A 14,101-nucleotide genomic window follows, 5' to 3' on the forward strand; every position below is an offset into this window, starting at 1 on the left:
CACACCGTTTTGGTAGCGTGTTGAGCAGCCAGGCTTATCTCAAGAGGGAATGTGAGCTGTAATGATGTTACACAGAGGTCTACAATCACAGGTGTTCAAATAAACTCTTACACTCAAGGTTTCTTTGATAAATACTTATTAATTTATCTGTCGGTTATAAAACATTCAATAGGAGACAATTGTATATCACACAAAAATACACTTCAGTACTATTTCAGAAATACTTTTCAAGAGGAGTAAAAGGCAAAGATTATTCGAACATGATGAAAGCTTACAGTTGTTCTTAGACAGAGCAAATATTTAGAGTTCAGCAGAAGAGTCCAGTCTGTTCAATAGGCTAGGCCAAAGTCAATAGGCTAAAGTCTTGCATAGGATACAGCAGGTCTGGTAGTTAAACGGAAATGTCTGTGCAAAAGTTCTTAGGAATAGTTTGTAGCAAGAAGAATCCTATGTTGGGTCACAAGCTGATTAGGCCTGTGAGTTGGGAAAGTTCCAAGCACTTTCACAGTGAGAGGTAAGTACTCTGTCTGGTTTTACAGTACCTTACAAATGAAGAAAAAGAGGCAGCTGATGACTTCTGTTCCTGTCTGTTCCTGCAGATCTCGCTGTTCCTGGGCCTCAGTCCTGGGGACAAGAGGGAGGATGTCAGGGGACTCCTGCACTGCACTTGAACAGTCAAAAAGCTTGGCAAACTTCAATTCCGATAGCTGTAGTGAAGCACACAAACTGGTGTCCCTCTCCTTTGTTATTTGGTTTCCTGCAGCAGTCTGGGGAAAATACAACCAGCTCCGGTATCCAGGTGGCTTACTGTCGAGTTGATTGGTCCCACCAACTCAAAGGGAGAAGTCGTCCTTGCAGGGGCTTCTCTGTCGATGTGAACTTGCCGATTCGGACCTGCAGCAGGGCTTCACTGGGCAAACCAACGGTCCGGGAGTTGTAGCAGCCATCCTCTTCAAGCTTGTCTTCTGTTCTTTCGTTCCAGTGGTCGAATCTGCCTTTCAAGCCAAGAGACTTGACCTTTATCCAGTTTCCTCCCATTCATTCCAGCCTAGCTGTCACTCGCCCAGCAGGATGGCTTGCGGACAGTCAGCCAGCCAATTACCACAGAGTGCATTTGGGTCTCCTAGGAGACTAAGCACAGGGAGTTTCAGGGACTTCACTCACTTCCTGCCCACTCCAGACACTTGGGCGCCAGAGGTGGTCTTCAGTCCTGAAGCCCGCCAAAGGCGAAGGAACAAAGGGACCAAACCTGGTTTATCGCGGAGAGACAAACTCTAGAAGGACCTTTCCAAAATGAAATGGCGAAAAAAGAAGAACGGGACCGGTTTAAACAAAGGGGACTCAGACGCCATCTTGAAAAACATGGCTCCTGCGATTTGATGCTACCGGAGCTACAGATAGTTTGCAGTCCATGAAAAATCATGGTAGTTCTTTGTAAAGCCACTGCTACCAGCCGTTCTGAGAGGAAAGGGTAGCATTTGACTGCTACATGAGTATCTAGGCACGGGATACTAAGTAACCCCTCCAGCAATCTTTTGTAAGATAGGGTGTGCTGGGTCTAGGAATTTAAAAAGGCTAGTAAAGTCAATTTCTCTTTACTTACTCTTGGAAACAGTAGTTCATCCCAGAGAAGGTATTTAAACCTTGGGAATGTCTAAAAATGTATAACCAAAGAAAACAAGAGTAAAACACACATCAAAATACTTGAGGGTAGGGAAAAAAGGCTCACACTCATGAGGTAAAAAAATCAAGTCCTCAAAATCTTTCAAAGTTGCTGGGTGTCTCGAAGGTGAAGGGAATTGGCAAATGTTTGAGACTTCTCCCTAACAGTCCAGCTGGCTCCTGCCTGGTTGCAGTGATGCAGATCCTTTGTTCCTGGGCTTCAGTCGTGGGGACAAGAGGGAGCACGTCTGGGGACTCCAAGAGCAGCAATTCGATGGTCGGCTGCAGCTACGGCTCTTTTCGGATCAGCAGTACTTTGCGGTTTTAGTGCTCGGTAAACCGCGCCACTCCAGATCTTGGATACCAGTTGGGCTTCCTTCACTCAAGTCCTGCACTCTGGTGAGGTGACTCGAGCTCTGGTCGTCCTGCTTTTGGAGGGTCCTGGGCATACTCATGGAGCTTCTGGCTGGATCACAGACGTTGCACTTGACTACAGATTTCTCGACCCCTGGAACTCGGTTCCTGCATCAGCAAAGAAATACAGCCAGTGGGGGAGTTTGTCTCGGGTGTTAGTTGGTCCCACTAACCCAAGGGAAGAAGTCGTACCTTCCGGAGCTTCTCTTGTTGAACAGAAAGTGACTTTCAGCACAGCAGCAGGGCTTCACCGGGCAGTTCAACGACCCAGGAGGATGCAGCAAGCTTTGTTCATTGTTTCATCGTCTGGTTGTTCTTCCCAGTGGTCGACTCTGCCTCTAGTCCCAAAACCCTCGTCTTTTAATCTTGGTTCTCCCATTCATGCACAGCCTAGCTGTCACTCAAACAGCATGGTGGCTGTCCAAAAAGGACGGACAGCCAGCCAATCAGGATTGGGTGCCTTCAGGCATTACTAAAGACAAAAGGACAGGGAGTTTCTGGGAATCTCCCTCACTTCCTGTCCTTTCAGACACACTGGAGCACAGAAATGAGAATTCTTCCTAACAACTGTTAGGTAAGATTTTCATTTCAGTGATATATCTTCCTGACCTGTGCCAACCCCAGGACTTGTTGCTGGACTTTATCAGTGTCATTGTTTCCCTTATTCCTAGGTGAGTGGAAATCTTTTTCTCCTCTCGCCTCGTCTTATACTCTTTTTATGAGTGACCTTTTTATGTCCCTCCATATTGTGTGGTTGGAGTTATACTTTCCTATAAACTTTGAGCTTAGGCTGGGTTGCCCCCTTAAGATACCCTTATTTTTCTTATTACCTCTTGGTTGAACTACTGTTCCCAAGAAGTAAAGTGAGATTCTCGTACTTTACATTGATTTTAGTGAGCCAGCACACCCCATCTTATGTGGAGTGCTGGTGGGATACAATATCTCCCCTTTATTACCTTGTAAAATTTGTGTTCAAATTTCAAGTTTACTTGAATGGCAGGTGGCAGTGAAACTATTTTTGACTTTGTCATTATTACTCGCAGGGTGTCAACTCATCCTCAGTAATGTACAGGTGGATCACCATTCTGCTAGAATGGTGGGCTACTTTTTTTGCCATTTCTTGTTTGCTTGTTGTTTCCTAGGTCGTAGTCTGCCATTCTAGGCAGCAATGACCTCTGTCAAAGTTTGGTCTTCGGCGGGATTCCTTTGCATTCCCCGCAAAGGCTCTGTAGCCCTTTGTTTTTTACCTTGCCTGAAAGGAACCAGTTCCCACTGGGAGGGGGGGGGGCTGGTTATCCTGATTGCACAGGCAGACCACCCCTTTCTGTAAACGGCATGGAGAGTTTGCATAAGTTATGTTGTAGTTCTTGATAAAGACTCTGATTCTGGAAGCTGCTGACAAGTTGACAACTGTGGCCAATTCCAAAGAGGAAGATGACGAAAACACATCTGTGGCGTTTTATAACGACCGGAGAGCCTGCTGTGTAACCAGAGCCTAACGTATCTCTTCCTTGCAATCGACCTGTGAGTCTTGAAAACGCTCCGACCCAGACCAGAGGTGGGTGAGGCCCACTAGTCTCAAGCAGTCCCTCAACGATGTACTTTGACCTTCCTGGGCTGCAAGCCGCCGATCATGGTGGGTGGAGGGGGTGCCTTCGAGCCTGAGAGCAGTGAAAGGTCGTCCAAATATTGCTGACATTTTGGTGGACTACTGCTGGACCTCCAGAGACACTATTCAAATCCCTGAAGTCCCCTCACCGGAGTGCAGGTCCGAGAGAGTGATGAGAATCCAACCAGAGACATTAGTCCTTCATCTGCCTCCTGAAAAAAGGTGCCAAATCCACAGAGCCGTGAGAAACCGGGAATAATCATTTGCTGGCAGCCTCCTCTGGTGACTGCTGCTGCAAGTTTCCAGCCAGTGTCCATTTTTCCAGTCTCCAGACCAACAATCCAGGGACTGGGTCATGTGCTTCTGCATTCTGTATGCTTTCCCCCAGAAGCTCTTCTTTATTCCTAAGGTACTGTGTTGGCTTGGGTAATACTTACCTTAAGCCTTGTGTGGTTGGGAGTTTTTTTGCCCATACCATTCGCCCAGGCCTAATGCTGGAACACATATAGGGAGCATTCTGTGAAGTCCCTGAACACTTCTAACTAACTCTGAAGCTAATACTTGCTTGTTGAAAATATCCACTGGAACTCTGACTTTCCTGCATCTGAACCCTATCCTGACCTCCCTACAGCTGGCTCCTGGACCACTAGGGTCCCTCTTCTGCCTCCTGAGAAAACTCATTCCATAGATATGGAAGGACTAAAACAGATAAGGCGTCTGTCTTGAAAACTATAACAAGTTTTAAAAGTACTTGTAAAATTAGTTAGTGTTTAAACTATCTCTGAAATAGAATAAGCTAAAAGTGTTAGTTATTTTTTAAGTTGCTGATTGCTCCTTTAAAAAGTATATACATTTCTTTACTTACTTTGAATAGTGTCCCACTCTTCTTAAAAGTTGGTACTGTTTTATTATTCTTAACTGAATGAGTGTAAAGGCTTACCAATAGGTTTACCTACCTTTTAATAATGGATTGTAATTCTTAAAGTGTACCATTGTGTTTTGCTTTCCCTGATCTGCTTAGTGTAGTTCTAAAACAGGCTTGGAGTTAATCATTGTCTTGTAGTTTCGTGTAGCCCCTCTGAATATAGATACTTACTTACCTTGAACTGCTTATTGCTTTTCTTAAGTCTGCTATAATTCTTATTTAACTTGGAATTAAAAAGTATCATTGGTCCAACTATCTCTTCGTGTATTCTAATAGTGTAAACGTTATGTACTGGGTTATACTGACTGAATAGCTGCTACTCTTCTAAACCTGTAAACACTGGGTTGTGTTTTCTCTGAATGGCTCTAGGGCACTTCTTAAATAGTTTCACTTTGTATACATATCATTGAGCAACTTTAGGCATCCAGGTAATCTACAAGTTGGGTTCCTCCCTCTGAACTGCTAAAAAGTAACATTGGTGTGTGAAGTTACACATGTTGCAACAGTGTTGGTCTAATTAAGTGTTTTTGTAACTGAATAACACTGTTTCTGATGTTTGTTAATCTGCTTAGAATCACATGCTGTGCATAGGTCCGACATCCAGTGGTCACTGCGGAGTATTGCATTTTGTTTTTCGTAGTCGAAAAGGGGACGTCGACAAGGCGTGTCTGTAAAACTATCCCTATAGTGACGTGCGTTGTACCCACAATCCCTCACGCGTCGAGGTCCCTCAGATTGTTTTTTTCCGCCCAGCTTATGGTCCCCTTACGCAGAGCTCCTAGAGAGACATTGCTAAACAATTACTACGGACCTCGGTCCTTAATATATACTTAATGTTAAAGATCCCTCCCCTCGACGTTAGCTGTGAAGCTGTTTCTCCGCCGAGCAAGTTTTCGACGGAGGAGAAGAGACGGAGGAGATCCTTCGGCGCTGCCGAACACGTGGCCAGGCCTCGCCGGCCAACATACAGTAGGGAGAGTGGGGGTTTCGAACTTTTATCTTCTCGTCGAGAATGTCTTTCTTTCTCCCCTATCTTTCCCTTGGGGTTGTTATCACCAGTTTTTATTGCCTCAGCTATGGAGAGGACACCTTTTAAGTTTTGTCCACGCTGTAGGGGCAAATACACTTGGAAGGACAAACACAAGCTCTGTAATCGTTGCTTGCCCCTCAATCATAAAGAGGACAGCTGCGCGGCCTGTAAGCTCTTGAAACCAAGAACTCTTAAAGAACGTAAAGTTAAGAGGTGGGCGGACTACGCTATGTCGAAGTTAGTTTCCTCACCCGCCGCCGCTGTTACAGAAAGTGACGAGGAGGGTGATAACTCGACGTCCGTTACGGAAGTCATTAACCCCCAGAAGGAGCGCTCGCGCTCCTCGACGTCCGTCCCCGGCGGGCTCGGCTCACGCCCTGCTTATGGGGATGAACACCCCGGCGACAAGGACGCACACAGACCCCATAGGCCTAAGCACACAACCCACGGCTCTTCTTCGTCGAGGACGAAGGATCCACCAGCGCCGAAGGGGACGCAGGGCACTCCGGCGTCGACCTCAGACCGCAAGGGTCTCAAGCCCCACCCGCAAACGCAGCCGCGACCAGCGATTGGGCTTTCATCGAACACGGGCGCTACCTCAAAAACATCCGACGTAACGCTCCATAGAGCGGCCGTCGAAAAAACAACGCGCAACGCAGGCAACGCCGACTCCAGAACCCTCCACTGACGAACTCGTCGTCGAGAGTCTGGCGAGAATTGTTGCCGAGGACAAACATAAGCGGGCGACGAAACAGACGTCGAATACCGCACCCAAGGAAATAGAAACGCCGAAAAAGCACAAGAGTAGCCAGGAACTGCCCCATCCATCTAAAGGCACTTCTGAACTACCGGAGGGCTTTTCTGAGGGCGACGGAAACCTTTCGTCGATGTTGTGGGAGCGTTCGAAGCGTTTTGAAGGTGAAAACACTGATTTCCCCCCTCTAGACTATTCAGGGGTCCCCCATGAGACCCTGGAAAGACTCCATTCTTGTATGGAAAAGATGGAGAGGTTTTTGGGTAGCCAAGACCCACCCACACCCAAAAGACCAAGAGAATGGACCCAGGATGACCCTAGGGTCAAGATTCCTAGGCTGTTTCCCCCTTCTACGGATGCATATGACCTCACTGAAGAGGAGCAATACCTCCAGGAAGATGAGGAGTGTTTAGGTGGAGAGGAAGAACTTGTGGAGGAGAGGTTTGAGGAAGACCCTTACACTAGCACAGGAGCTTTTGAAGAAGATACAGCTACCTCACAGCCCTGGCACTCCCCATCAGTGCAGCCGTGGCAATCCCCATCAGTGCACTCAGACCCTGATGTCTTTCACCCTTCTCCTCCCAAGGACTCACCTATTGGGAAAGCCTCCCCCATAGATGACCAGCCTTCACTTAATGCACTATTGCGCAAGGCAGCAGCGCATTTTGAAATAGACACAGGGGAGACTCTTCCGGACATAGACTTTGTAGAAAAAGTTATTAAAGAAAAAGCCCCGGTCAGTCAGTCCATTCCGCTCCTGGCCTCTATAAGGAGAAGAATAACTCCTTCCCTTTCCAATCCGGCCTTAGTCAGAGGGGTCAACCCTCGGATAGAAAAGCTCTTCAGCCCTTCGTCTTCTGACCCTTTGTACATCAGGGGACATTCTATTCCGGACTCTCTGGTAGTTACTAACACAAGAAAGAGAGCGGGGGTACCACTATCTACTAGTGAGGCACCACCTGACAAAGAGGGCAAGAAGCTCTATGCACTTGGGAAGAGAATCACGACCTCCGCCGCCTTCTCAACCAGGATTGCGAATAACAATTCCCTACTAGCTAGCTACGCAGATGCACAGTGGAGCAAGCTGCGCAGCGAAGCAGAGGACGCACCAGAACCCCTGCGTTCACGCCTGTTGGCTACTATATCAGAGGGAACTCTTGTAAACCAGGGCATCGTAAAGAACTCCTTAGATGCCGCAGAGACAGCTGGCCGTTCCCTGGTTCAGGGAATACTTCTCAAATGCCATGTCTGGCTGCGCAATTCGGGATTTAAGCCAGAAACCCAGGCTTCCCTAATAAATAAGCCCATAGAGCAAACACATCTGTTTGGGAAAGCAGTTGATGAGGCCCTAGAACATGCGAAGAAGGAGTTTGATACCATCAAGACTCTTGACCAAATTTCTAGGCCTCCTAACAGACGCAGCTATGGCAATAGACGCTCCTTTCGTGGCCAACGCCAGCAACAAAGCCAACAACAGTTTTACTCTGCTACCAACTGGCCCTCTAACCAAAGCACCCAGTTCAGTCAAAGAGGCCAACGTCGTGGCAAAGGAAGAGGGCGAGGCTCCAGTCCAAAAGGCCCCACGCCCAATACCAACAAATGACCCAAAGATTCGGGTCCCCTCCCATGCATCACCGGTCGGGGGCCGGCTAACATCGTTCCTTTCAGCATGGGAGGGAATAACGTCAGACCGCTGGGTATTATCCACCATAGCCCACGGATACTGCATCGAATTCAACGGTTCCCCGAAATACAGACCCCCACGGAACCGGCGCATGACACCGGAACACCTCACTATTCTTCTTCAAGAAGTAGAAGAGCTACTGAAAAAAGAAGCTATAGAGACTGTCCCCCTATCTCAGGTAACAGAAGGTATTTATTCAGTGGACTTCCTTGTACCCAAAAAGGACTTAACCATGCGCCCTGTATTAGATCTGCGCCCAGCGAACAAGTTTGTCAAACCCCAAAAGTTTCGTATGGTGACCTTGCAGGAAGTAATCCCACTGTTATCACAGGGGGATTACATGACAACACTAGACATGAAAGATGCATACTTTCATATTTTAATGTTGCCAGCGCACAGAAAATACCTCAGGTTCAAGATAGAGAACAAACACTACCAGTTCAGAGTACTACCCTTCGGGATAGCATCTGCACCAAGGGTATTCACGAAAGTACTGGCAGTGGCAGCGGCCCACCTGCGCAGATTATCCATCCCGGTTTACCCGTACCTCGACGACTGGCTCATAACAGGGGATTCTTACGAAACATGCTTCTCCAATACCCAAAGGACCGTAGACCTTTTGTCCCAACTGGGCTTCTCCATCAACGAAAAGAAGTCCAGCTTAGACCCCAGCCAAATCAAACAATTCCTAGGGGCTCTAATTCGAACAAAGGACGGCCTTGTCTTCCCCTCCAACGAGAGGGTCCAAAACATGCTGTTTCAGATCCCCCATTATGTGGCAGGTCGAGAGGTGACGGTACGCAAGGTAATGCGCTTGCTAGGGATGATGGCGTCATGTATTTATTTGGTACCTCACGTGCGCCTGCGCATGCGCCCAATGCAAGAGTGGCTCTACAGCCAGTGGTGTCAGGCCAGTGGACAATGGGACGATCTAGTGGTGGTCTCGCAGGCCTTGGTTCTCTCGCTACGATGGTGGACAAAGGAAAACCTGTTATTAGGGAAAACTTTTGCCACACCCGCAGTGGAAGCCACTCTAACCACAGACGCATCCCTTACAGAATGGGGGGCTCACCTATCCCATCAAACTGCTCACGGAGTGTGGACTCCGAGCTTAGCATCCAAGCATATAAACCTGCTGGAACTATTAGCAGTGTTCAAAGCACTGAAAGCCTTTCAGGAACACTTACAAGGAAAGACAGTGATGGTCCTCACAGACAGCACCACAGCCATGCACTATCTCAACAAGCAAGGGGGCACTCACTCTCCAGGACTGTCCAAGCTGTCCCAGAATATATGGAAGTGGGCTCTCAAACACAACATGTTCCTACTATCACAACATGTACCAGGGGAACTCAATCTGCTAGCAGACAAACTCAGCAGAGACTTCCCCCTACCCAAAGAGTACGAATGGCAATTGCGCGAAAACATCGTCTTAGACGTCTTCACGCAATGGGGTTTCCCGGAAATAGACCTGTTCGCAACCCTGGACAACTCACAATGCCAAAGTTACGCCTCCAGGTACCCCCAGAACCAGTCCAAGGGGAACGGTCTGTTGATTCAATGGTCAGGGAAATTTGTTTACACCTTTCCCCCGACTCCCCTCCTCAACAAAGTGGTACACAAGATGCACCAAGAGCAGGTTACCATGATACTAGTAGCCCCAATGTGGGCCCGGCAGCCATGGTTCGCTCACTTGATGGAGATGTCCCTATCTCCCCCTATGAAACTTCCCTGCCCGTACAACATGCTGTCACAAGACAAGGGCAGGACACTGCATCCATGCCCTCAGACCATGAACTTAGCAGCCTGGCTCCTGAGATCATAGAATTTGGACATTTACATCTCCCTCAGAGATGTATGGACATCCTCAGGGAAGCCAGAAAACCTAATACTCGCCACTGCTATTCTAGCAAGTGGAAAAGATTTGTCATCTGGTGTAGAAGTAAGAACATCAACCCGGTTGAATGCTCTGCCACTAACATTATTCTGTACTTGACCCATTTACTGGATTCTCAGGTCTAGTGTTTAATTCCATTAAAGTCCACCTAGCGTCACTTTCTGCATACACCACTTCCCAACTTAAAGTGTCGTGGTGGAAGATACCAGTTATCAAGGCCTTCATGGAAGGGGTAAAGAGAATGCACCCCCCGATAGCTAACCCAACTCCCGGATGGGACTTAAACGTGGTACTTTCTAGACTCATGGGCACTCCTTTCGAACCCATGCACAAAGCAACTCTTAAATACCTCACTCTTAAGACTGCGTTCCTAATAGCTATCACCTCCATTAGGAGAGTAAGTGAACTACAGGCTCTTTCTGTACTAGACCCCTTTGTATCAGTTCACAAGGATAAGGTGGTTCTTCGCACACACCCAAGGTTTGCACCAAAATTCATCTCGAAATTTCATGTAAACCAATCTATAGAACTACCAACGTTCTTTCAAAACCCTTCCAGCTTGGGAGAAAAAAGTCTGCATACACTAGATATACGCAGAGCTGTCATGTTCTACATGGAAAGAACCAGATCACTGAGGAAAACTAATCAGTTCTTTGTCTCGGTGGCAGCAGGAAGAGAAGGAGATGCAGTCTCTAAGTCCACTATATCTAGATGGATTGTACAATGCATCACTCTGTTACACTCTTGCTAAGAGAGAACTACCCTTCAAGCCAAGAGCACATTCCACTCGAGGCACTGGGGCTTCCATAGCATTCATTGCAAATGTTCCCCTTGAGTCCATCTGCAAAGCGGCTACCTGGAGTTCTGTGCACACCTTTACAAAACACTACTGTCTAGATGCACACTCTAGATCTGACTCCCAGGTGGGACAGGCAGTATTAAGACATCTTTTCTCTACTGTTCCTTCTCATAACCCACCGCCAACTCCGGGTACTGCTCGCTAGTCTATGCACAGCATGTGATTCTAAGCAGATTAACAAACATCAGAAGACCATGCATTACTTACCGTAAAAGCATTTCTGATGGTTGTATCTGCTTAGATTCACATGCGCCCGCCCTTCCTCCCCGTTCGGATGGAAGGAACATAGACATCCTCTAATATATTTCTCTCTTTTCTGTACTCACTCACGTCTAGAAGGCTCCCTCAGGGCAGAAAAATACAAACAGAGGGACCTCGACGCGTGAGGGATTGTGGGTACAACGCACGTCACTATAGGGATAGTGTTACAGACACGCCTTGTCGACGTCCCCTTTTCGACTACGAAAAACAAAATGCAATACTCCGCAGTGACCACTGGATGTCGGACCTATGCACAGCATGTGAATCTAAGCAGATACAACCATCAGAAATGCTTTTACGGTAAGTAATGCATTGTCATATTGTGATAAATAGGGTCTGCTGCCCTTGAATTACTTATGGTATTCTAAAAGTCTTAACGCTTGTGGCTTTACTCTCCAAGAATAGCATAGTGCCATTCTGAACGTTTTAGGTTCGACTCAATTTAACTGTTTATTGGAATCTAAATAAAGTTATATTGTGGTTTGTATACCATGAGTATTGAGTTGATTTTTATAATCGTGTTCATATGATATGTTATAGCACTTCCCCAAGATTGATCTGGGCCTACTTGCATTTAAAGAAAACAATTATTTTTACGGTACATTGCGTTTCAGTTTTTCTTTTAACCATATGTATGCTACAATTTCTTTGTACCGAGCTACAGCCCTCTGTCCCTCCTAAAGATAAGCCTAGCTGATCTGTCTACGTTACCAAATGTTCTCGGTTGGTACAGCCTCCTACTAAGTGGAGTTTTTGTACTGTCTCAGATATGGTTTTATGAAGCCAGTAGTTCAGCTTTAGAAAAACTGCTCTAACAGTATCCGTTCCCTCTGAGTGGCTGGTGGCAGTAGATCGTTTGCCTAACAATTTTGTGAAACTTAAAACGCATGCTGCATTTGCAGCTGCAGTAAGGCTCACATGGGGCACCATTGATCCAAAATGGCTCCTGTCGTCTTTTTTTCCATCTCACAATGGTTTGTTCTTTCTTGCTCCTTCTGCTGTGCTGGCTGGGGGAGGTCCTTTTGTGTCTTTGGTCTTCAGCGGGATCCCTTTGTGAAGCCCGCCCGACGGCACCAGTGTGTCTGGGAGGACTCCAAAACTCCTCAGGTCTTTGTCCTCCAGTGTGCCTGCTTCAATTCAATTGTAACTGGGTGGAATGCGGGGAGGGGGAGTGCTGGCTGTCCTTAAAGGACAGCCCTCATGCATGTTGAATGGCTGGGTTGCTGCATACAACGTTGAGGGTCTTGATGCTGAAGCCAGTCTTGACCACTGGAGGATTCATTACGATTAGGACGACAACATCTGCAGCGCCAGAGCCTGCCAGTAACGATTCATACGTGTGGGAGTTTGCCCATACACATTTGCCCAAGCCTAACACATGTGCGTCTACAGGGAGCCTTCTACAAAGTCCCTGAACACCTTTTCCTAACAAACTGTACTTACTTGCTACAAGTCTTCTGGAACTCTTAATATTCTGCAGTTTGTGCCTTATCTATTTTGCCCCCCAATCTGACCGAGACTGCCATACCTAGAAGGCGGGAGGACTTCTCAAGCCTGAGGCCTCTGTGAATTTAAATGCAAATTTTCCCTGCTTTGTGTTAGTCTTGATTCATTTATTCTTCCTTGAACCAGTGTTTCCAATTATTATTTGCCAAGTGCTTTACTTACGTTGCTTTCAAAATGTTTCCAAGTGTTTAACAAGTGAATTTACTTACCAGGATTATCAGTTTGATTGTTGGTTGATGAATACTTTTGCTAACCTAAGGAAACTTTCACTTGCCTGCATTCCAACGTAAGGTTTACCATTGAATTGAGTTACTCCTGCAAAAGTCTTACTATATGTATGTAGATATGTTTCTCTTACTTACCTGAATTGAACACTGCTCTTAACCGTGCCTAGAATGTTTAATACACTTGTAGTTGTAGTTATATATAAATATTATGTAAGTGTGTGCCCAAAGGTCTTTGTAATCTACCACAGCCCTTCCCTCACCTAAGATAACCCTGGCTACTCAGCCATAGCTGATCTTCACTTTTTTTCCTTTCAAATCTGAAATTGCCGTGAGGGGCATTTAACTTCGCAGAAGACCTGAAGTGGACAACCCGGTTGGTGCTTAATATGATTGAAGCTGTCTAGCTAGCATTCGTCCCAGGGAGGCCCTTCTCCATTAACAGCAGCAGCATGGTTAAGGTTTTTGTAGTTATGGGAATGTACTCATAAAGGTTCTAGCCCCAAAACTAGAAAGTATCCATGCACTGAAGCTGTTGAGCTCCAGCAGATTGCCGGTGAAATGCTGCACCACGACTCTTAAGAGCTCTGAGTCAGCATACTTAGATTGCGTGGTACCATCAATACAAGGGGGAGGCATTCCCTTGCAGGTCTTCCCAGTCGAGAAGCAGCTCTTTGATGATATTTGCTTTGCCAATGCTGATCATAGCAGCAGTTTTTCATTGTTCTTCTAATGGTCCACCTACACAGGATCCTTGCCTATAGTGTGGGGACAGACTGCTCCAAGACCCAGTACCAGCCAGTTCAGGCAAAGCACTGATCCATAGAGGAGCCTACAAAAGTGCATGACCAAATATGGAGTGTAGGACCTGAAAGAGCAGGAAAGCAACCTAAAAAGATGGCACGAAGAACAAGAGCCATTTTGAGTATATGATACTCAAAAAGTTGAAAAATGGTAATTGCTGTAAAATCAGTTTCACAATAATTTAAGTTAAAAAGGTAACATGTTCACTGTCACTAGCCTGTTAAGCTATTCTGCAGCTCCCCAATGGAACCCACCTATTTGGCGCTCATCCTCACTGTTGTAAGTAAAACTAAGCTGCTGAGATCACGCCCGGTAAGTGCATATGCTTAACCTTATTTACTTTAGAAATTGTGTCAACAGGTGCTGATACTTAGCAACTTGAAACAGAATGATCTGTTTTAGCTTATATAAATTTTTATGTCCAGGATGCGGGAAATGCTAGTATAGTGCTAGTGTTTGGGGCTTGCGTTAA

General features: G+C 46.5%; 1 protein-coding gene across 2 annotated transcripts in view; it reads left to right on the forward strand.

Moving 5' to 3' along the window:
- The window catches only part of SPEN (spen family transcriptional repressor), a 633,803-nt gene that overhangs the window by 460,558 nt on the left and 159,144 nt on the right, over positions 1-14,101 (forward strand). The gene's annotated exons all lie outside the window — the stretch shown is intronic.

This window comes from Ambystoma mexicanum, chromosome 8 (assembly GCF_040938575.1).
Source record: "Ambystoma mexicanum isolate Mex_15411 chromosome 8, UKY_AmexF1_1, whole genome shotgun sequence".
NCBI lineage: Eukaryota > Metazoa > Chordata > Amphibia > Caudata > Ambystomatidae > Ambystoma > Ambystoma mexicanum.